General features: G+C 41.7%; 1 long non-coding RNA gene across 1 annotated transcript in view; it reads right to left on the bottom strand.

The window, feature by feature from the left end:
* Nucleotides 1–19,562, bottom strand: part of LOC124716927 — a 42,850-nt gene extending 23,288 nt beyond the window's left edge. The window contains exon 1 of the long non-coding RNA XR_007005670.1: nt 19,409–19,562. This is a non-coding gene — a long non-coding RNA (uncharacterized LOC124716927). The remainder of the gene's footprint in view (nt 1–19,408) is intronic.
* Between the last annotated feature and the right edge of the window lie 3,661 nt (nt 19,563–23,223).

The following is a 23,223-nucleotide window of genomic DNA, read 5'->3' as shown; positions in this document are numbered from 1 at the left end:
GTGGGAAAGGATGAGGTACTGATAATGGGGTATGCTAAGACTGAATTCTTTAGTCCAAAAATTGTATTCAATACAAAGTTTATCCTTCACAAAATTTTAAATGAAACATTTTAACGTTAACTTCAAAATCAATGAACTTCTCAACTGTTCTACAATTCTCACTTACTGACTGACTCAGTTAACAATACTTCTACATCTACATACATACTCTGCAATCCACCACACGGTGCATGGTGAAGGGTACCTCGTACCACAACTAGCATCTTCTCTCCCTGTTCCACTCCCAAACAGAACGAGGAAAAATGACTGCCTATATACCTCTGTACGAGCCCTAATCTCTCTTATCTTATCTTTGTGGTCTTTCCGGAAAATATAAATTGCCAGCAGTAAAATTGTACTACAGTTAGCCTCAAATGCTGGTTCTCTAAATTTCCTCAGTAGTGATTCATGAAAAGAACACCTCCTTTGCTCCAGAGACTCCCACCCGAGTTCCTGAAGCATTACCGTAACACTCGTGTGATGATCAAACCTGCCAGTACCACATCTATCAGCCCGCCTCTTGGATAGTTACATGACAAAAAGTCTAACATCATTTAACAAAATAGATTCCAAAATTTAACTTGCCTGTATCAGGCAAATTAATTGAAAATTAATTGAAAATTACCGAACTATCAGTTTAATAAGTCACAGCTGCAAAATACTAACGCTAATTCTTTGCAGACGAATGGAAAAACTGGTAGAAGCGGACCTCGAGGAAGATCAGTTTGGATTCCGTAGAAATGTTGGAACACGTGAGGCAATACTAACCTTATGACTTATCTTAGAAGAAAGATTAAGAAAAGGCAAACCTACATTTCTAGCATTTGTAGACTTAGAGAAAGCTTTTGACAACGTTAACTGGAATACTCTCTTTCAAATTCTGAAGGTGGCAGGGGTAAAATACAGGGAGCGAAAGGCTATTTACAATTTGTACAGAAACCAGGTGGCAGTTATACGAGTCGAGGGGCATGAAAGGGAAGCAGTGGTTGGGAAAGGAGTGAGACAAGGTTGTAGCCTCTCCCCGATGTTATTCAATCTGTATATTGAGCAAGCAGTAAAGGAAACAAAAGAAAAAGTCGGAGTAGGTATTAAAATCCATGGAGAAGAAATAAAAACTTTGAGGTTCGCCGATGACATTGTAATTCTGTCAGAGACAGCAAAGGACTTGGAAGAGCAGTTGAACGGAATGGACAGTGTCTTGAAAGGAGGATATAAGATGAACATCAACACAAGCTAAAAGAGGATAATGGAATGTAGTCAAATTAAATCGAGTGATGCTGAGGGGATTAGATTAGGAAATGAGACACTTAAAGTAGTAAAGGAGTTGTGCTATTTAGGGAGTAAAATAACTGATGATGACCAAAGTAGAGAGGATATAAAATGTAGACTGGCAATGGCAAGGAAAGCGTTTCTGAAGAAGAGAAATTTGTTAACATCGAGTATAGATTTAAGTGTCAGGAAGTCGTTTCTGAAAGTATTTGTATGGAGTGTAGCCATGTATGGAAGTGAAACATGGACAATAACTAGTTTGGACAACAAGAGAATAGAAGCTTTGGAAATGTAGTGCTACAGAAGAATGCTGAAGATAAGGTGGGAGATCACGTAACTAATGAGGAGGTATTGAATAGGATTGGGGAGAAGAGAAGTTTGTGGCACAATTTGACTAGAAGAAGTGATCGGTTGGTAGGACATGTTTTGAGGCATCAAGGGATCACAAATTTAGCATTGGAGGGCAGCGTGGAGGGTAAAAATCATAGAGGGAGACCAAGAGATCAATACACTAAGCAGATTCAGAAGGATGTAGGTTGCAGTAGGTACTGGGAGATGAAGAAGCTTGCACACGATAGAGTAGCATGGAGAGCTGCATCAAACCAGTCTCAGGACTGAAGACCACAACAACAACAATGTATCAGGATTACAAAACACACAAAATATTACAAATTGGGCATACCTAATCAACTTATACACTCCTGGAAATTGAAATAAGAACACCGTGAATTCATTGTCCCAGGAAGGGGAAACTTTATTGACACATTCCTGGGGTCAGATACATCACATGATCACACTGACAGAACCACAGGCACATAGACACAGGCAACAGAGCATGCACAATGTTGGCACTAGTACAGTGTATATCCACCTTTCGCAGCAATGCAGGCTGCTATTCTCCCATGGAGACGATCGTAGAGATGCTGGATGTAGTCCTGTGGAACGGCTTGCCATGCCATTTCCACCTGGCGCCTCAGTTGGACCAGCGTTCGTGCTGGACGTGCAGACTGCGTGAGACGACGCTTCATCCAGTCCCAAACATGCTCAATGGGGGACAGATCCGGAGATCTTGCTGGCCAGGGTAGTTGACTTACACCTTCTAGAGCACGTTGGGTGGCACGGGATACATGCGGATGTGCATTGTCCTGTTGGAACAGCAAGTTCCCTTGCCGGTCTAGGAATGGTAGAACGATGGGTTCGATGACGGTTTGGATGTACCGTGCACTATTCAGTGTCCCCTCGACGATCACCTGTGGTGTACGGCCAGTGTAGGAGATCGCTTCCCACACCATGATGCCGGGTGTTGGCCCTGTGTGCCTCGGTCATATGCAGTCCTGATTGTGGCGCTCACCTGCACGGCGCCAAACACGCATACGACCATCATTGGCACCAAGGCAGAAGCGACTCTCATCGCTGAAGACGACACATCTCCATTCGTCCCTCCATTCACGCCTGTCGCGACACCACTGGAGGCGGGCTGCACGATGTTGGGGCGTGAGCGGAAGACGGCCTAACGGTGTGCGGGACCGTAGCCCAGCTTCATGGAGACGGTTGCGAATGGTCCTCGCCGATACCCCAGGAGCAACAGTGTCCCTAATTTGCTGGGAAGTGGCGGTGCGGTCCCCTACGGCACTGCGTAGGATCCTACGGTCTTGGCGTGCATCCGTGCGTCGCTGCGGTCCGGTCCCAGGTCGACGGGCACGTGCACCTTCCGCCGACCACTGGCGACAACATCGATGTACTGTGGAGACCTCACGCCCCACGTGTTGAGCAATTCGGCGGTATGTCCACCCGGCCTCCCGCATGCCCACTATACGCCCTCGCTCAAAGTCCGTCAATTGGACATACGGTTCACGTCCGCGCTGCCGCGGCATGCTACCAGTGTTAAAGACTGCGATGGAGCTCCGTATGCCACGGCAAACTGGCTGACACTGACGGCGGCGGTGCACAAATGCTGCGCAGCTAGCGCCATTCGACGGCCAACACCGCGGTTCCTGGTGTGTCCGCTGTGCCGTGCGTGTGATCATTGCTTGTACAGCGCTCTCGCAGTGTCCGGAGCAAGTATGGTGGGTCTGACACACCGGTGTCAATGTGTTCTTTTTTCCATTTCCAGGAGTGTATATTAAACCTGATGGCAAATACTTGGTTCCTACATTAAAGGGGCATTACTGCAAAATTAGCAAGATCCACAATGCGTTGCTGCATACTTAAAACTAAATATACAGAATCTAATTGCCTTAAAAACTGTGTTATGCTGCATCCATAGGCCAACAGCTAAATTCTCACAGGTAGCCACTAGCTTAAAGTCTTACATCCTACCTTTAACAGAGTGCAACAGCAACTGCTACTGCACTCCATGCACTCCTACTTACAATTGATTCTGCCACTCAGGCAACATCTTTGGTTCAGTGGAGTCAAAGATTCAATCTCTTCTACGTATGATAACCATTTCATGTCATTGTTCGTGAAATATTTTGCAAAATCAGGCTCCACGGATTTCCCATTTATCTTGACCACCCTAAATAACTGTTTGTCCAGATGCAAATTACAAAATGTTTCAAGCAAATGTTCTTTAGCCATCAGGGGGACATCAATCAGCAAGATTGCCTTTGTTGTAGCTTTGTTTTTTACAAAGATATGAATTGTTGTATGACTTCTTTAAATGGCACTCTGTATTTTTTATTCAGTAATTCATTTACTCTCCTAAAGACCTATTCAAAAATGTATCACAGTGTACCATTCACTGAAACACAATGCTATTAATTACACAACACAACATTGATGTTGACGCTCCCAGCACTTAGTGCAGGTACTCGGGGTAATGTAACACATCCACGTGCTGACATTGACAGAGGACAATGTGAACATAAGTAAAATGTACACCTGTCATTCCGTCAACCATCATCAGTTGAAGAGTCATGTGAGTAGAATGGACACCAACGAAGAGAAGGTAGAAATGCTACTCATCTATGGGGGATGTAAGTTAGCACAACAGTAATTGCAATACTGTTTTCTTATGTATGGGTACATTTAGTACAGTATTTTAGTCCTTTTAAAAACTGGTGTGGAGTAGGCATACAGTAAAGGCTGTCCTTCCTACAAACTGCATCGACATAACGTTTCTTTTATTGTTGTTGTTGGAGGTAGGCGAAATGCTATGCAGGCAGCGGAACTGTACAAAGAGCGATATCCTGGCAAGCACCCATCTTCCCAATGGATGTTTTCTCTTCTTGTTGCGATGCTTCAGGAAATGGGAAGTTTCAACCCACGACAACATAATCATTGTAGCACTTGCAAAAACAAAGCTGCCGAAGTTACTGTTCACGCTTCCATTGCTATGAATACACATGTGAGCACACAACAGCTGGAACACGAGATTGGCATTCCTAAAACAAGTGTACATCATTCTTACACATCACCGGTTCCAACCTTACCATGTACACCTACATCAAGAATTGCGTGGGAATGATTTCCAGAATCAAGTACAGTTCTGTCAGTGGGCATAGCAGCAAATCCTCGCCAACCTGAACTTCTTCTCCAATGCTCTAATTACCGATGAATGTTACTTCTCGACAGGTAAATACGAGGAACATGCATTATTGGTCCAGCGACAATCCACGGTGGCTTAGACTGTTATAACGTCAAGTTGAACACAAATATTTCGAAACGATACAACACATATAAGTCACTGAGCAAGTTGACATGTGAACATGGTACAAACGAATGAGCACTGAGACCAAGTCTAGCGGCCGCTGGCTGGCTGGTCGCTTAGGTGGCATGGCTGCTGCATGGCTGGCAGACAGCGCCGCATGTAGACGACGTGCGTAATTGCGCGGCGGCACTTTGAATGATCGGCGAGTCACAACACTTTTCCCCCCTTTGAAATTTTTGCACTGGTCTTGATGGAGGTGCCCTGTAGAGTGCTAATGTCCATAGGTGTTGTCTGACTGGCCGTAAAGTCTGGAGGAGAAGGCTTCCCGTACGGATGGAAGTGTCCCCGATGATATCGGGTCGAGATGACAGGAGACGTAAGGTCAAATCTGCTGGGGCCCCATGCACCAATCTGCCCATTGCGGCGAGTCCAGTTGATATAACAGGAGACATGGGTGATGTGTCGGCGTCCGTAGGAGAAGGAGGCAAGTAGATTGGCCCCGACAGATGATGGTCATCTGGTTCCTGCATGGGCACAACTCCTGTTGGCGTCCGTTCTTGTACTGGCACCGAGATCACGGTGAGAGGGCTGCATTGTGAGTAATGAGAGATGCCAAGATCCCAAGCATCAGGTAGAGCCGCAGGTGGTGTAGCGGCATTCAGAACAGGCGTTGCCGGCACACGAGGCCGAAGCTGGTCCAAATGACGCACTGCAACACCCGTGTCCATCTGGATTTCATACAGGCGTCGGCCACGGTGTCGTAAGATGCGGCCCAGACTCCATTTTGGCCACCTGCCATATCCCCGTACCCAGACAAGGTCGTTGGCGGTGAACCAGCAAAGCGAAGGCACCTGCGACCATGAGGTGGAAGGCCGCAGAAGGTGAAGTAGCGTGCCGGGCTGTCGGCCATGTAAGAGCTCAGCTGGGCTGTGGTCGCCCATGGGGGTGAAACGGTAAGAAGCCAGAAACTGGAGAAGCGCATCATCAGCAGCAGAAGAAGTCAGGAGTGTCCGCATCTGACCCTTAAATGTCCGGACCAGTCTTTCAGCCTCACCGTTTGATTGTGGATGGAACGGAGGGGCCATGACATGCGTAATGCCGTGACAAGCACAAAAATTCGCAAAGTCGGAAGAGGCAAATTGCGGACCATTATCTGTAACAAGAGTAGAGGGAAGGCCTTCCAAAGAAAAAATGCAGGCGAGAGTACTTGTGGTTGCCATGGTGGTAGGCGACACGTAATGGACAATGAAAGTAAAGTTAGAGCAAGCGTCAATTACGAGGAGCCAATAAGTACCTAAAAAAGGTCCCGCAAAGTCAGCATGAATGCACTCCCAGGGCATCTCAGGAAAAGGCCACAGTGACAAAGATGACTTCGGGGCGGCGGCCTGTGATGCACAAGGGCCACAGGCAGCGACCATGTGTGCTATTTCAGAGTCGATACCAGGCTAGTACACATGACGGCGCGGCAGAGATTTTGTGCGAGACACGCCCCAGTACCCCTGGGTGAAGGAGGCGCAAGACCGAAGCACGCAATGACGCAGGTACCACAACACGGTGCGAAGCATTTTCGGTGGAGAGGAGGATAACACCATCCCTAGCCGTGAGGTGGTAGCGCAAAGCATAGTAGTTCCGCAATGGGTCAGAAGTCTTAGCGGACAGACGATCTGGCCAACCCTTCTGAATACTGCGTGAAACCCGGGAGAGTGTAGGATCAGAACCCATAGCAGTCGCCAGCCGGTCCCCGGTGATAGGGAATCTGTCCACAACCCACTGCTCAGCATCATCCAGGTGGAAACACAAAAGTTCGTCCCTATCAAATGCCGGTTCAGGACCCATGGGAAGGCGAGACAGGGCATCAGCATTTGCATGTTGAGCAATCCGCCGGAAATGAATCTCATAATTGAAACGAGACAAGTAAAGAGCCCAACACTGGAGGTGGTGTGCAGCCTTGTTGAGAAGTGACGATGATGGATAAAACAAGGAAACAAGTGGTTTGTGATCCGTAACAAGATGAAATTTGGATCCATAGAGGAAAACACCAAACTTATGAAGAGCATAATTAATGGCCAAAGCTTCGTTTTCAATTTGAGAATACTTTTGTTGGGCATCCGTGAGTGTTTTGGAGGCATAAGCAATGGGTTGTTCAGAGCTGTCAGCACTATATTGAGAGGTGTCCGTGGCAAGAACAAGATGTTGGCCAGGTCGATAAGTAGCCAGGCACGGGGCCTGTTTCAGCATAGTCTTCAATTTCTGGAAAGCCGCATCGCATGACGCGGACCAGTGAAAAGGCACGTTTTTATGCAACAGGCGATGCAACAGCTGAGCCACCGAAGCAGCAGACAGTAAAAACTTGTGATAGTATGCTATTTTCCCCAAGAAGTTCCTTAACAGATGTAGGGCGAGGAAGGGCAGCGATCGCAGCGACAGTTTGCTGAAGCGGACTAATACCATCCCGAGAGAGTTGAAACCCCAAGTACGTGATAGATGCCTGAAAAAATTATGACTTCTGAAGATTACACTTAAGATCGGCAGTCTGTAAGACATGAAAAAGTGTACGGAGGTTCTGAATATGTTCTTCAGTGGTGGAGCCAGTGACAACAATGTTGTCCATGTAATTGATACACCCAGGGACAGGGAGCAATAATTGTTCCAAGAATTGCTGAAAGAGAGCAGGGGTGCTGGCAACCCCGAATGGCAATTGTTGGTATTGACAGAGGCAAGGCGTGTTAAGGACCAGAAACTGCCAGGAAACAGCGTCGAGAGGAAGTTGATGATAAGCTTCAGACAGGTCAATTTTAGAAAAATACTGGCCTCCCGCAAGTTTAGTGAACAATTCTTCAGGCCGGGGCATAGGGTAAGTGTCAATGAGGCATTGTGCATTTACAGTGGCTTTAAAATCGCCACAGAGACGAACATCACCATTTGGCTTAGCAACGACAACGACAGGAGAGGACCACTCACTTGAAGTGACAGGAAGCAAAGCCTCTGAAGTAGTGAGACGATCCAGCTCCCATTTTACCCGATCCCGAAGGGCCACAGGAATGGGCTGAGCCCGAAAAAACTTAGGCCGAGCAGTGGGTTTGAGCGTGATATGAGCTTAAAAGTCGTTTGCAAGGCCTAACCCAGGAGAAAAAAAGGGACAAAAATGTCGTCGACAAGAAATCCAATTGAGCATAAGGAATAGCATCAGAGACGATATTGACAGAGTCATCTATGGAGAATCCAAAAACGCGAAAGGCATCGAAACCAAAAAGAAACCACAAATATGGGAACAGTGCGAACGATGGATTTGTAAGGTACCTCAGCATCTAATTGTCCCAAGAGAGAAATCTTCTGTTTATTGTACGTCCGTAATTGCCGAGTGACGGGTGATAGGAGTGGAGAGCCCAACTGAAGATACGTCTGAGAATTAATTATAGTGGCAGCAGAACCAGTATCAACCTGCATGCGAACATCTCGACCAAGCATTTGGACAGTGAGGAATAACTTCCCTGAAAGGGAAGAAGTGCAATTGACGGACAACACGGAAGCAGAATCAGCATCACGGTCATGAACATCATGTATGCAGTCGGATTTGCAAACGGCAGACACATGACCCTTCTTCTTGCAAATGTGACACACGGCCCAACGTTGGGGACAGTCCTCCCGTGAATGTTTCGTAAAACACCGTGGACATGAAGGAAGTTGCTGGGGGTTTTGCTGCAGTTTCTTAGAGGGTTGTTTTCGGTTAGTCCGGGGCTGCGCGTGGAAGTGTACTGCGGCCACGTCGGCCGGTGGGGACGCACCGCACGCGTCTTCAACAGTGCACAGAGGTTGTTTTTCCCCGACGTCATCCCATGCCTCTATTTGCACCCCAGCGGCACGAGAAATTTCAAAAGACTTCGCGATGGATAGGACTTCATCGAGAGTCGGATTTGCCAACTGAAGGGCACGTTGCTGAACTTCTTTGTCGGGCGCCGACCGGATAATAGCATCCCGTACCATGGAATGGGCATAGGATTCTTTGTGAACATCAGTAACAAATTGACACTTTCTACTGAGGCCGTGAAGTTCAGCAGCCCAAGCGCTATAGGATTCATGCGGTTGTTTTTGACAACAATAAAAGGCAACACAAGAGGCTACCACATGCATTTGCTTATGCAAATATGCGGACAGAAGTGAGCACATTTCAGCAAAAGACAAAGACGCAGGATCTTTCAAAGGAGCCAATACATTTGAGGTGAAATCCAGGAAAGGAACAGAGACTTACATGTTTGTTCGTCCGTGACATGAAATGCCAAGAAGTGCTGTCAAAGACGTTTTTCATAATCAGACCAGTCTTCCGCCATCTCATTGTAAGGAGGAAAAGGACGTATAGACAATGATGAGAAACGCCCGCATTTGATGCCATGACGAAATCGCGAATCGCCGATGTTAGAAGCGTTTGCTGTTCAATGAGACCTTGCAATAGTTGCTCGACAGTAGCCATGGAAGCGTGTGGGTCAACGATGAAAAGGAAAAATCCTATCCTCGTCACCAATTGTTATAACGTCAAGTTGAACACATATATTTCGAAACGATACAACACATATAAGTCACTGAGCAAGTTGACAAAGCAATACATGTGAACACGGTACATTCGAATGAGCACTGAGTCCCAGTCTAGCGGCCGCTGGCTGGCTGGCCGCTTACGTGGCGCGGCTACTGCATGGCTGGCAGACAGCGCCGCATGTAGACGACACGCGTAATTGTGCGGCGGCACTTTGAATGATTGGCGAGTCACAACATAGACAGTGGAACATCAGCATCAATGGAGAGTTAACGTCTGGTGTCAGATGCTTGGTACTACAATTACTCGCCGTTATTTCATCAATGGTAGTCTAAATGGTACAGCATATGCCAACTTCCTCAGACGAATTCTTCCTCCTCTTTGGATGAAGTGCTGCTAAGAACCAGAATGCTTATGTGGTATCAACACGATGGATGTCCAGCACATAATGCCTTGCGTGCACATCATGTTCTGAACCAAAGGTATCCTGCCAGATGGATTGTTCAAGGAGGAACAGTTACTTGGCCTTCTAGGTCTCCTGATTTAAATCCTCTGGACTTTTTTCTTTGGGGATGCATTAAAGACATTGTCTATCGCGATATTCCAATAACTCCAGAGAACTTGCAGGAATGTATCGTGCTTGCTTGTAATCCTCTTCAGCAGGCAACACTGGAAGCAGTAAATAATTCTTTCATTCAACGAGTGCACCAGAGTACTGGTGTCCAGAGTCACCGCTCTGAGCACCTTTGAATGTTCTACTCCAGGGCAATGGTACAGGAGAGTCAAAGCCAATTTTGTGCTATGTTTTTACTTGGTTTTCATTTGTTTTCTGACAACTCCAGCAAGTGGATGAGTTTGTGATCCCGGGCTCAAAGTCAATGTTGTGTCAATAACATTGTGTTTCAGTGAATGATACACACCGTTACATTTTTGAATAGGTCTTTAGGAAAGGAAATGAACTACTGAATAAAAAATAAAGGGTGCCATTTAAAAAAGCCATACAACTGTTCATATCTTTGTAAAAAAACAAAGCTACAACGAAGGCAATCATGCTGATTGATGTGCCCCTGAGGGCTAAAGAACATTTGCTTGAAACATTTTGTAATTTGCCTCTGGACAAACAATTATTTAGGATGGTCAAGATAAATGGGGCGCCCTGTGTGTGTGTGTTTTTCATTTTCTGACGTAGGCTTTGGCTGAAAGCTAATGTGTAAGTGTCTTTTCATTGTGCCAGTCTGCAACTCAATGTGTCATCTTTACAGTGAGTAACAATCTATTTTTTTCCTTATACTGGAAATATTAAGTGATTTACTTTTTGTAACCTAAATGACACAATAAGGAGCAGAATATGAGTTCATATAAATATTTCAGTGTCTCTCACTAGAGAAATTCATTGATTTATTTCACTGCCAAAATAAACTGGAATTCGAGGATATGTGTCATAGCTGTGTCAAGAAACATTACTCATAAATCGACTGTCATTACTGCATAACACCAATCAACAAAACTGAAAATTTAAGATGCTATTCTACATTTTTTATATACATACATTAAAAATATTAACAGATCGTCTTGTAAATCTCAAGCCACAAATGTCATAAAAGAAATTATTATGTGTAAAAAACAAATTATTATGCGTAATGGAGGAGTAGGTCTAACAATGATCAAGAAAATAGAAATATGGGTAAAGTACTATAAAGCATAGTGGACCATTTACCACACTCAAGAGACAGAAAAAGGTATAAAACATGTATTACCCGACAATATAGCCCCAATTAGTCCCAAATATCAAGAGAGTTAGCAGCTATATAAACAGCTGCAAAAGCGGTACAACACATTAGCTGTGAGTGTCACCTAGCCTCTGATGATGACTTTTCATCACAGTAAAAGTGGTATATAGGCTATCAAAGAAAGCATTGAATCCAGCTGAACAAATAATTTCCATCTCTAACCAGTGTCACCCAGTAAGTAAACATCACTGGATTCAGACAGAGACAGAGAGGGGGGGGGGGGGGGAGGAGAGAGAGAGAGAGAGAGAGAGAGAGAGAGAGAGAGAGAGAGAGAGAGAGAGAGAGAGAGAGAGAGAAACAGTGAAAACAAAACTAAATAAAATTTTTAGGTAATTATGTTATCAGCAATTAAAGTGGGATGAATGTGCCAGAGTATTTGGAAAAAGAATTTGCACAGCATGCAATGCCATATGAATATTACCCATAGTGTGTGATAGTTCTTGCCTCAGAACACCATACTTTGCATGCACATATTGTTCAAGTTGCAAGAAAGGCCATCTGAACAATGAGCAAGAGTTACAAAAGGTCCCACTGCACTGACATAGTTGAAAAAATGTGTTAAATGTGCAGATCTCGAAAGTTGGTGGAGGAGGGGAGGTTCCAGGTGGCCCAAGATGTGAAGTAGCCATTGAAATCAAGCATTTTATGTTCAGCTGCATGAACAATCGAAACACATCCTTCATCAGGACTTTATATATCATCATGTCATGAAATCCGGGACATCCTACCCAAGAGCCTCCTCGCTCCTCTTAAAGTTGTGTTCTGTCGAGCACCCAGCCTCCAGAACATCCTAGTCCATCCCTGCGCCACCAATGATGACCCCTTGCCACAGGGATCGTATCCCTGTGGAAAACTCAGGTGCAAGACCTGCCCTATCCACCCATCCAGCACCTTCTATTCAGCATCATGTGGCACAACATGCTGCTGAACATAACATGCTCGAGTTCAATGGCCGCTACACAACCTGGGCTATTTGGATCCCTCTCTCCTCCACCAGCTTTTATTAACTGCACAGATGGGAGTTATTCTTAGAACACATTCTCCAATCCCAAGATTATCCCAGCCTCAACCTACAGTAACCTACTGTACCCATACCCTCCACCCAACAGTTTCCTCCCTTTGTCCTATCACACCTTCCTTTTCACCCCCATTGTGTGCCACTTTTTGCCATTTCACACACCCTCCTTTCCCCTAACCTGCTCCTCTCCTCTTCCGCTCCACATTCCCCCCTCCCCAGGGCACCAGTTCCACCTCCCAACACTGCACCTGGCGGTTTCTAGTCCCTGCATGCCCCACCAGACAGTACTCGTCTCCCCTCCTCTCCCCTCCCCTCCCCACCGGTCCTGCTGTCCCTCCCCCTTCTTCGCCCTACCCCAGGATGCTATTCATATGACATGACAGCATTTCAGTCAGAGCTACCAGTGTTAGCAGCCATGGGTTCACAAGGAGTTTGCTTGTGGGGATGTGTGTATATTCTTTGCTGAAGAATGCTTTGGCCAAAAGCTGTAAACTGTAACATTCTTTTCATTGTGCCTGTCTGCAACTCCTCAGGTCATCTTTACAATGAGTAGAAATACATTATTTTCCTAGTATTGTTGATATTCCAACCTCGAGTTTCCACTGTTAAAAAAATTGAGTTTTTCGACAAACACAAGTTAATACATCTTTCAACTACACACACACACACACACACACACACACACACACACACACACACACACACACACGCACAAACACACTCTCTCTCTCTCTCTCTCTCTGTCTCCCTCTATCCCATGTAAAGTCCAAGGAGTATTATCAAAGGAGTCTTGTGATTCGTTTCTCTTGTTTGGGTCAGGCTCTTTCTATTCTTTTCACCTTGCCTTTTGTACTTTAGCAATAAATTTGTACATATCTCTCTATCACAATTTTTTACATATATTATTTTTCCTGAGGGCATGAAGCTTTACTGTATGGTTAAATGATGATGGCGTCCTCTTGGGTAAAATATTCCGGAGGTAAAATAGTAGCACATTCGGATCTCCGGGCGGGGACTACTCAAGAGGACGTCATTATCAGGAGAAAGAAAACTGGTGTTCTACGGATTGGAGCGTGGAATGTCAGATCCCTTAATCGGGCAGGTAGGTTAGAAAATTTAAAAAGGGAAATGGACAGGTTAAAGTTAGATATAGTGGGAATTAGTGAAGTTCGGTGGCAGGAAGAACAAGACTTTTAGTCAGGCGAATACAGGGTTATAAATACAAAATCAAATAGGGGTAATGCAGGAGTAGGTTTAATAATGAATAAAAAAATAGGAGTGTGGGTAAGCTACTACAAACAGCATAGTGAATGCATTATTGTGGCCAAGATAGACACGAAGCCCATGCCTACTACAGTAGTACAAGTTTATATGCCAACTAGCTCTGCAGATGATGAAGAAATTGATGAAATGTATGATGAGATAAAAGACATTATTCAGGTAGTGAAGGAAGACAAAAATTTAATAGTCATGGGTGACTGGAATTCAAGAGTAGGAAAAGGGAGAGAAGGAAACATAGTAGGTGAATATGGATTTGGGGTAAGAAATGAAAGAGGAAGCCGTCTGCTAGAATTTTGCACAGAGCATAACTTAACCATAGCTAACACTTGGTTCAAGAATCATGAAAGAAGGTTATATAATGGTAAGACAGAGATTTAGGAACCAGGTTTTAAATTGTAAGACATTTCCAGGGGCAGATGTGGACTCTGACCACAATCTATTGGTTATGAACTCTACATTAAAACTGAAGAAACTGCAAAAAGGTGGGAATTTAAAGAGGTGGGACCTGGATAAACTGAATAAACCAGAAGTTGTACAGAGTTTCAGGGAGAGCATAAGGGAACAATTGACAAGAATGGGGGAAAGAAATACAGTAGAAGAAGAATGGGTAGCTCTGAGGGATGAAGTAGTGAAGGCAGCAGAGGATCAAGTAGGTAAAAAGACGAGGACTAGTAGAAATCCCTGGCTAACAAAAAAAATATTGAATTTAATTGATGAAAGGAGAAAATATAAAAATGCAGTATATGAAGCAGGCAAAAAGGAATACAAACGTCTCAAAAATGAGATCAACAGGAAGTGCAAAATGGCTAAGTAGGCATGACTAGAGGACAAATGTAAGGATGTAGAGGTTTATCTCACTAGGGGTAAGATAGATACTGCCTACAGGAAAATTAAAGAGACCTTTGGAGAAAAGAGAACCACTTGTATGAATATCAAGAGCTCAGATGGAAACCCAGTTCTAAGCAAAGAAGGGGAAGCAGAAAGGTGGAAGGAATATATAGACAGTCTATACAAGGGCGATGTACTTGAGGACAATATTATCGAAATGGAAGAGGATGTAGATGAAGATGAAATGGGAGATATGATACTGCGTGAAGAGTTTGACAGAGCACTGAAAGACCTGAGTCAAAACAAGGCCCCGGGTGTAGACAACATACCATTAAAACTACTGACGGCCTTGGGAGAGCTAGTCATAACAAAACTCTACCATCTGGTGAGCAAGATGTATGAGACAGGCGAAATATCCTCAGATTTCAAGAAGAATATAATAATTCCAATCCCAAAGAAATCAGGTGTTAATAGATGTGAAAATTACCGAACTATCAGTTTAATAAGTCACAGCTGCAAAATACTAATGCGAATTCTTTACAGACGAATGGAAAAACTGGTAGAAGCCGACCTTGGGGAAGATCAGTTTGGATTCCGTAGAAATGTTGGAACACGCGAGACAATACTGACCTTACGACTTATCTTAGAAGAAAGATTAAGGAAAGGCAAACCTACGTTTGAAGCATTTGTAGACTTAGAGAAAGCTTTTGACAATGTTGACTGGAATACTCTCTTTCAAATTCTGAAGGTGGCAGGGGTAAAATACAGGGAGCTAAAGGCTATTTACAATTTGTACAGAAACGAGATGCAGTTATAAGAGTCGAGGGGCATGAAAGGGAAGCAGTGGTTAGGAAGGGAGTGAGACAGGGTTGTATCCTGTCCCATATGATATTTAATCTGTATATTGAGCAAGCAATAAAGGAAACAAAAGAAAAATTCGGAATAGGTATTAAAATCCATGGAGAAGAAATAAAAACTTTGAGGTTCGCCGATGACATTGTAATTCTGTCAGAGACAGCAAAGGACTTGGAAGAGCAGTTGAACGGAATGGACAGTGTCTTGAAAGGAGGATATAAGATGAACATCAACAAAAGCAAAACGAGGATAATGGAATGTAGTCGAAATAAGTCGGGTGATGCTGAGGGAATTAGATTAGGAAGTGAGACACTTAAAGTAGTAAAGGAGTTTTGCTATTTGGGGAGCAAAATAACTGACGATGGTCGAAGTAGAGAGGATATAAAATGTAGACTGGCAAAGGCATGGAAAGCGTTTCTGAGGAAGAGAAATTTGTTAACATCGAGTATAGATTTAAGTGTCAGGAAGTCGTTTCTGAAAGTATTTGAATGGAGTGTAGCCATGTATGGAAGTGAAACATGGACGATAAATAGCTTAGACAAGAAGAGAATACAAGCTTTCGAAATGTGGTGCTACAGAAGAATGCTGAAGATTATATGGGTAGATCACATCACTAATGAGGAGTGTAATGGTACTTTGACTACCGCGCCTCCGCCAATACAAAGATATAATTCACGATCGCGCACGCAGAAGAGCGCTGCGCCAGCGACCGATTTTTATAAATATTTTTGTTCTTTTTTTTTACTTTTGAGTAGGTTTTGTTTTTAACAGCTAATTGATTACTCTCTCTCTCTTGTTTTCATACGAAAGACGTGTATTTTTCGGCGCTGTGTTGAATGTGCTTTTAGGTGGAAACTAAAATTATATTACAAAGCGAGGTTGTTTCAATAGTGATTCGAGGTGGTTATAGCCAAATTTGTAAACTGATCATGACAGTGACAACTTGAAGAAGTTTTCAACAGATGGAGAAAAGTGAAAGTCGGGTCGTCCTACAAGGGAATTAGGAGGACAGCCATGAAGACTATATTGTAATTAGTACTGCGTTTCTAACAAGATTATAAGGTAAATTTCCACTAGTTTCTGATGCTCTTTCCGTACATTCGCTTTTTGTAGTGTTGCCGACCCGGTCTGCCATGCACGGTCAAATTACAGCACTATCTCAATCAATAATACGAAGTCCGCCTTATCCGTAACTGAAACCACCAAAATTCAAAACCCAATCAGATTTTCTATTTTATATTTTCACGGCAGAACCCCGAGGAAAGGAAACACTACAATTGGCGTCCTGGTGACAGGACTTACAATCTTCGGATTTAATACAAGTGCAATTATTATAAATTTTGGACATTTTATCTAATTTTAATCACTTAATAGCATCAGAAAATGAATTTGGACTGAGTCTCATTCATTTAAATTGTAGCGTTACGTGCATGAAATTTACAACAATATTGTTTTCCCTGTTATTAATTTGTGTTAATTTTCATTTTCATGCTGTGGAAATTAATTTGTTAAAAAAAAAGGAAAAGGATAACGTTCCATAAAATAATTTGTACGGATGCGAAAGAAAAATTTTGGATTCAAAACTGTATATCTGACGCTACATTTGCAACATGAGACTGAAGAACAAAAAAATTGGTGAGTACAGAAATTTACATTTTTTCCAGTTTCAAGCAGCCATCTGTACTTCCTTTATTCCGATCCATTTATTTCGACATTATTTTTTCCTAATTGTAGTTAAAATTGATTTACTATTATTGCAAATGATAAGCGAAGAGCATATTCACAGTCATTTATTTGTGAGAGGGAAATTTCAGTACCAGTTTAATAATTCAATTTCTAATTAAAAATCATATAGAAATTTCCATTTCCATAAGAGAAATTTCAGATTTCAACATATCATATTTTAAAATTATTTTCTTTTTTTGCCATTGGAAAATTTTATTTGCAATTAATTACGAAAATCGCAAGATGGACGCTAGACGCGTAGAAATTGTTTCCGCGAACGTTCTTAGTGAAAGTGACACATTGCAAAACATGTCCGACAGTCAAATGAATATTGAACTTAATAGTGAGGATGTTCAAGACATAATTTTACCGGATCGATTAAGACAACGAGCCATATATTTAAACAGATATACAGGCGAATGGAGAGTGAGTACCACGCGACAAAACGCGACATTGACAACGTCAACTTCAGAACCAGAGATCAATCAGACACAAAAAAATGACGAAACTAAGACACAGGACTCTGACATGCTCAACCAGATTCTGAAGTTACTTGGTGACCAAAACAGAAAATTTGACGCTTTAGACGACAATTTAAAACGTGACATAAGGAAGTTTGACTCTAAATTCGATGAACTGACACGGGACATAAAACAAAATTTTGAAAAACTATTGAGACAAATTGCCGAGTTGACAGAAACCACCAGTAGTCTCGGAAGGAAATTTACTGACTTATCAGACAAGGTTACGAGACAAGAAAAGGTATTTATGGAATTCAGTGACGAGACAAAAACTGACTTACAACGATGTAATGAGAAATTGTTAACAGTAGTTTTTGAACAACAGAAAACCAGTACCCAAGTTGACCAATTACGACAGTCACACAATTCCGTAAAAACAAGCCAAGAACACTTAGACCTGACGATTACAGACCTTTCAGACAGATTAAATGATGTAACATTGGAGCAGAAATCCTTACAGGAAAAGTTAGAAGTACTTGAAGACAGAGCAGATGTAGCATCTTTAAATAATGGCACAACTGTAGCAGAGAAACTTGTACATGAATGCAAATTATGTGATGATTATTTAGATGAGAAGTTTGAGACAATGACACAGATCGTTTTATATAAGACAAAGGAACAAGTAAAGGGAGAAACAGATAATATTCAGAAAGAGGTACGTAAACTTAAAGAAAATGTAATACCAAGTTTGTCAGTGATACCAAAACCCTTAACAGGCAACCAAAACACAAATGAGAATCCGAATAATGCTAGACCCCGCACACAGCCGAAAATAGGATTACCAATGAGTGATACAAATCCCAATGAACTATTTTCAATGCTACCACAAGATCAAAATTACTATCAGACATCACCACATACTATGCACAGTTTGACACAAAATGCAGGACCCATAATACCATCGGGAGTAGCTGATTAAACATTAGTACGACATGGATACTTTCAGACATTTTCATGTGATGAGAAAGACAAAGTGCATCTGATGGTTTTCATCCGCTCTTTTGGCGGTATTTTCCCGAGACATTGGTTAGAAGCTGATAAAATTCGATGTTACAAATTTGTTACATGGAAGAGTAGCTAAGTGGGGAGCAGCAATGAAAAGACGATGTTTAACATTTGAACAGTTTGAACAAGCATTTCTTGAGGAATTCTGGTCGATCACAGAACAGCAAAGTTTAAAACGAGAAGTATACAATCCAGAAATTTACAACCCGAAGAAAGAGACTTTACGTCAATACTTTGAACGCTACCTAGACAAAACATTATATTGGACAAAACCAGCAGATTTACCAGACGTAATTAGAACACTTAAAAGCCACTTACCATTTCCTTACCGTGATAAATTAACAGGAGTGTCCGAGGACAACATAAAGAATTTTTTCAGTTATGTTGATGAGATAGATGTTGTTTACAGAGATGAGATCAGGAATTTCAATCAAATGTATCCGATCCATCCAAGAAATTCGCGTACGCACAACAGAAATGACAGAGGCTATTGGAATCCGCCTCCGACACCACAACAAAACACTCAAAGAAACAATTCGCACTACACTGGGACAAATCCGTTCAATATTAGGAGAAACAACTCGCAGCATTGGCAGGGAAACGGTAATTATTACTATAACGGTTATCCGAACAGTAATTACATTCAGAACAATAACAGTTATATTCTAAATAACAACAACAGAAGAAGGAACCGAAATCATAGAGATCAAAGAGGAGAGGATAACAGGTACAATCCAGGGTATTTTCATAGAAACAACATACAACAACATCCAAACATGTATTGCAGGAATAACAGTAATGACAATACCAGTTACAGTTATGGGCGAAATAATGTATGGGGAAACCACAATGGACCACCGCCACGACACATACAATACAGCAACCCTCAATTCCTACCTAACGGAACTCCCAATGCGACACGAGTTAATGTCAACAACCAAACAGCTGATACTTGGGTGACACGCGACAGAAATGTAAATATTATTGAGTTGGGCAATGACCCCAACCCGCGGTAACAAACCGAATTTGCTGGAAAACGAACGACGACCGAGCTAAGCGCTCGAGTTACGGTCGATAGGGAGCAGAACGCAACGGAACCGACGATTTGTTTTCTCCGATATATGAAGTGAAAGCAATGTTAGATACAGGAGCAGCAGCAAGTGTCATTTCAATGTCTTTATATAATGAACTCAAACAAATAATGAACATACAAACATTGCCAGTACAGAATTGTCACATTATAAGTGCCACCGGTAACAAATCAAAGAACGTGAAATTTCAAGCTCTCATTAACTTCATATTTTCAAATATACCACTCAATAACAGTTGTCTGGTAGTAGACAAATTAGTTATGCATTCCATATTAGGAATTGACTTTTTGAATGAATATCAGGCAATCATAGATTTAGGAAAAGGGAAATGTCATTTAACCGTAAACCAACAACAACTGACAATAGAGTTAACACAGTGTAAAAACTTAAATAGTAAACAAGGTAAGTTTGAACAGTTACATTTTGTGTATCCACCAGCAACAAACATATGTGATTTAACATTTAATGAAGCTGTATCCCAGGGAATTAAACCTAATGATTTATATGAGAAATGCACAGAATCTGAATATCTGAAGAAGGAACAACAACTTGAATTACTTGAAGTTTTGCAGCAATTTGCTAAGGTATTTGTGGAGAAAACTGGAATTATTAGAGGCTATACTTATGAGATGAATGTTAACCCACACAAAACATACTGTAGAACATATTATAATATTCCTTGGTCAAAGAAACACGCAGTTTTGAAAGAGATTGAAAGAATGCAATATTGGGGTATCATTGAAAGGTCGCATTCACCATATTGCAGTCCGATTCTAGCAGTTAATAAAGAGGATGGTAGTGCAAGGTTAGTGCTGGACGCACGAGAAATTAACAGTCATAATTCCAATCAACACACGACCTATAAATTTGGAAGAACAACTTTTAAAATTTCATAATGTACAGTATTTAACCAATATCGACCTCCGCTCATCGTTTTGGCGGGTGAACCTCCATAAAAACAGCCGTAAATACACTGCATTTCTATGTGAGGGACGTAGTTATCAATTTTGTGTTCTACCCTTTGGTCTACGAGTGAGTGCTGGAGTATTTATTGAAGCCTTAGATGCTGTTCTTGGACCACAATTGCTATCGCAAATCACAGTTTATGTTGATGACATTGTCATTGCCACCACTACTTGTGAAGAACGTTTTAATCTTTTGAAGCAACTTCTGACTACATTTTCTGACGTAGGTGTCACTATCAATTTATCAAAGACGAAATTAGGGAAGAGAGAAATCAAATTCCTTGGTCACCTCATATCAACTGAAGGCATTTATCCAGACTCAAGAAAAATTGATGCAATTAAGAATTTTCCATCCCCACAGAATCGTAAACAACTCAAAGCCTTTCTTGGTCTATCTTCATTCTTCAGGAAATTTGTACCCTACCATCTTCTTAACAGTCCACATCTTCTAATCTTTACTCAAAAGAAATAATATTTGGAAATGTTTGGAGTTCTGTCAGACAGATTTTGAAGCGATTAAGAATGTTTTAGTAAATGCACCGTTGTTATGTCATTCTGACATGACGTCAGACTTTTGCCTAGTAACAGATGCAAGTTCCTATAGGCTCGGAGCATTTTTATTGCAAATTCATGTAGAAAATGAACAAACAGTCATCAAACCTATCAGTTTTGCTAGCCACACGCTCACTGAATGCGAAAAGTCATATTCAGTGACCGAGCGCGAAACACTTGCCATAGTATGGGCATTTCGTAATTTTCGCTACTTTCTATGGGGTAAACGTACTAAGTTTTATATTGATCATCAAGCTCTTTCTTTCCTACTATCATGCAAGTTATTACATTCACGTCTTGCACGCTGATGTGCATCACTACAAGAATATGATTTTGATATTATATACGTAAAAGGAGAATCCAACATTATAGCCGATGCTCTATCTCGTTTCCCACAAGGCCTACAAGAATTTTCAGATGTGACAGAACCAACATCAGATTTCAAAATTTTACTCATGTATGACGGTACATTTGCACCTCACTACAAAAACATGTGCAGGAAGTTAGCCATATTGCAGGACAATGATCCCAGGTGGATCCAGATAAAGAATAAATTGCGTGCAGGGACAGACCCACATCTTGAAAAATATTACACATTACACAAAGAAGTACTTTTTCACCGACAAAACCCTGAATCACAGCATTGGTGTGTTTGCTTACCTGAAGCTCATGTTGATGATTTTATTTTATTTACACACAGAACTTGGGGACACTATGGCGTAACCAAATGCACAAATAAGATTATACAATTTTGCTATTTTCCAAATTTAAGGCAAAGAGTATTGAGGAATATTAGGAAATGCATCATATGTCAGAAAGCCAAATATTCTAATCGCACAAGCATGAATGAGATGCATCCAATCATACCTAAGAGGCCATTACAGCTAATTTCTTTAGATATTGCAGGACCCTATCCACAAGCACGTGGAGGAATGAAATACATCCTTGCTGTGTTAGATGTTTTCACAAAGTATTTAAAATTATATGCTTTACGTTCAGTTTCTACCACTGCTATTACCAGACGTCTATTAACAGATTATTTTTTAAGAATAGGAAAACCTGAATTTATGATCACAGATAATGCAGAATATTTTACCAGTTTAAAATGGAAGACTTTTATTGAAGAACAGAATGTTAAACATATTTTAATTTCAAGATTTCACGCGGCAGGAAACCCAGTAGAAAGAACATTTCGAGAATTTGGACAGTTTATGAGAACACACACACCAGAGAAGCACTCAAAATGGGTAGAATACCTGGCACCATTTGAACAAATAGTGAACAATTTAACTCACCTTTCTACTGGATACACACCAAACAAATTAATTATGGATGAAACAGAAAGAAATGAATGGACAGACCCTCTACCTAAATTTACAACAACAACAAATCCTGTTAGTTTAGAAGAAAAGGTAAGACAAGCTTACACAACATTATGTGACAAAGCTAAGGAAAGAAAGCAGAAATATGACAGAGGTATCAGGAAAGCACAAACATTTCAAGTTGATGAGTTAGTTTTACTAAGAACACATCCTAAACCCACAAAACTGAAACATTTAAACAGGAAATGGCAGGTCTTATACTCTGGACCATACTGAATTGCAAATATTCCACACCCTGGCTGTTATTCATTAGAATATCCATTAACATAAAAAACCCAGAGGTCTACACCCACACAGACATTTGAAAAAATACATACAGTAAAATGAGAAAAAGATAATTAATATGGTATACAGTTATGATGAGCCTACATTGAAGTTATACAGATACTTGCAATCTAATGAATGCAGGTAAGTCAAAAAAGCGATGTGAACCATCCAATAGCTAATAAGGTATTTGGTTATAAGAGGAGTTGCTACTGAGGCATATACACATTAGAGGAGGCATATACACATTAGAGGAGGCAGAGAACTGAACAGAATTATTTTCTTTAGGAGGCATGTGATAATAGTAATGTTGATATGAGTGATGGGAGTGACTGAATGAGATGAGTGAATCCAATTTTAGTTTAATAAGAGGAAAAATAGTAATATGGAGAGAGGTAAATGGAATATAAGATGAGAAAAGGGTATTATTATTATTGTTGAAGTAAAAAGTAAGTGAT

The sequence above is a fragment of the Schistocerca piceifrons genome, chromosome 9 (genome assembly GCF_021461385.2).
Source record: "Schistocerca piceifrons isolate TAMUIC-IGC-003096 chromosome 9, iqSchPice1.1, whole genome shotgun sequence".
Taxonomy (NCBI): Eukaryota; Metazoa; Arthropoda; class Insecta; order Orthoptera; family Acrididae; genus Schistocerca; species Schistocerca piceifrons.
The sequence above is the reverse complement of the archived record's forward strand: the minus strand, read 5'-3'. Positions and strand labels throughout refer to the sequence as shown.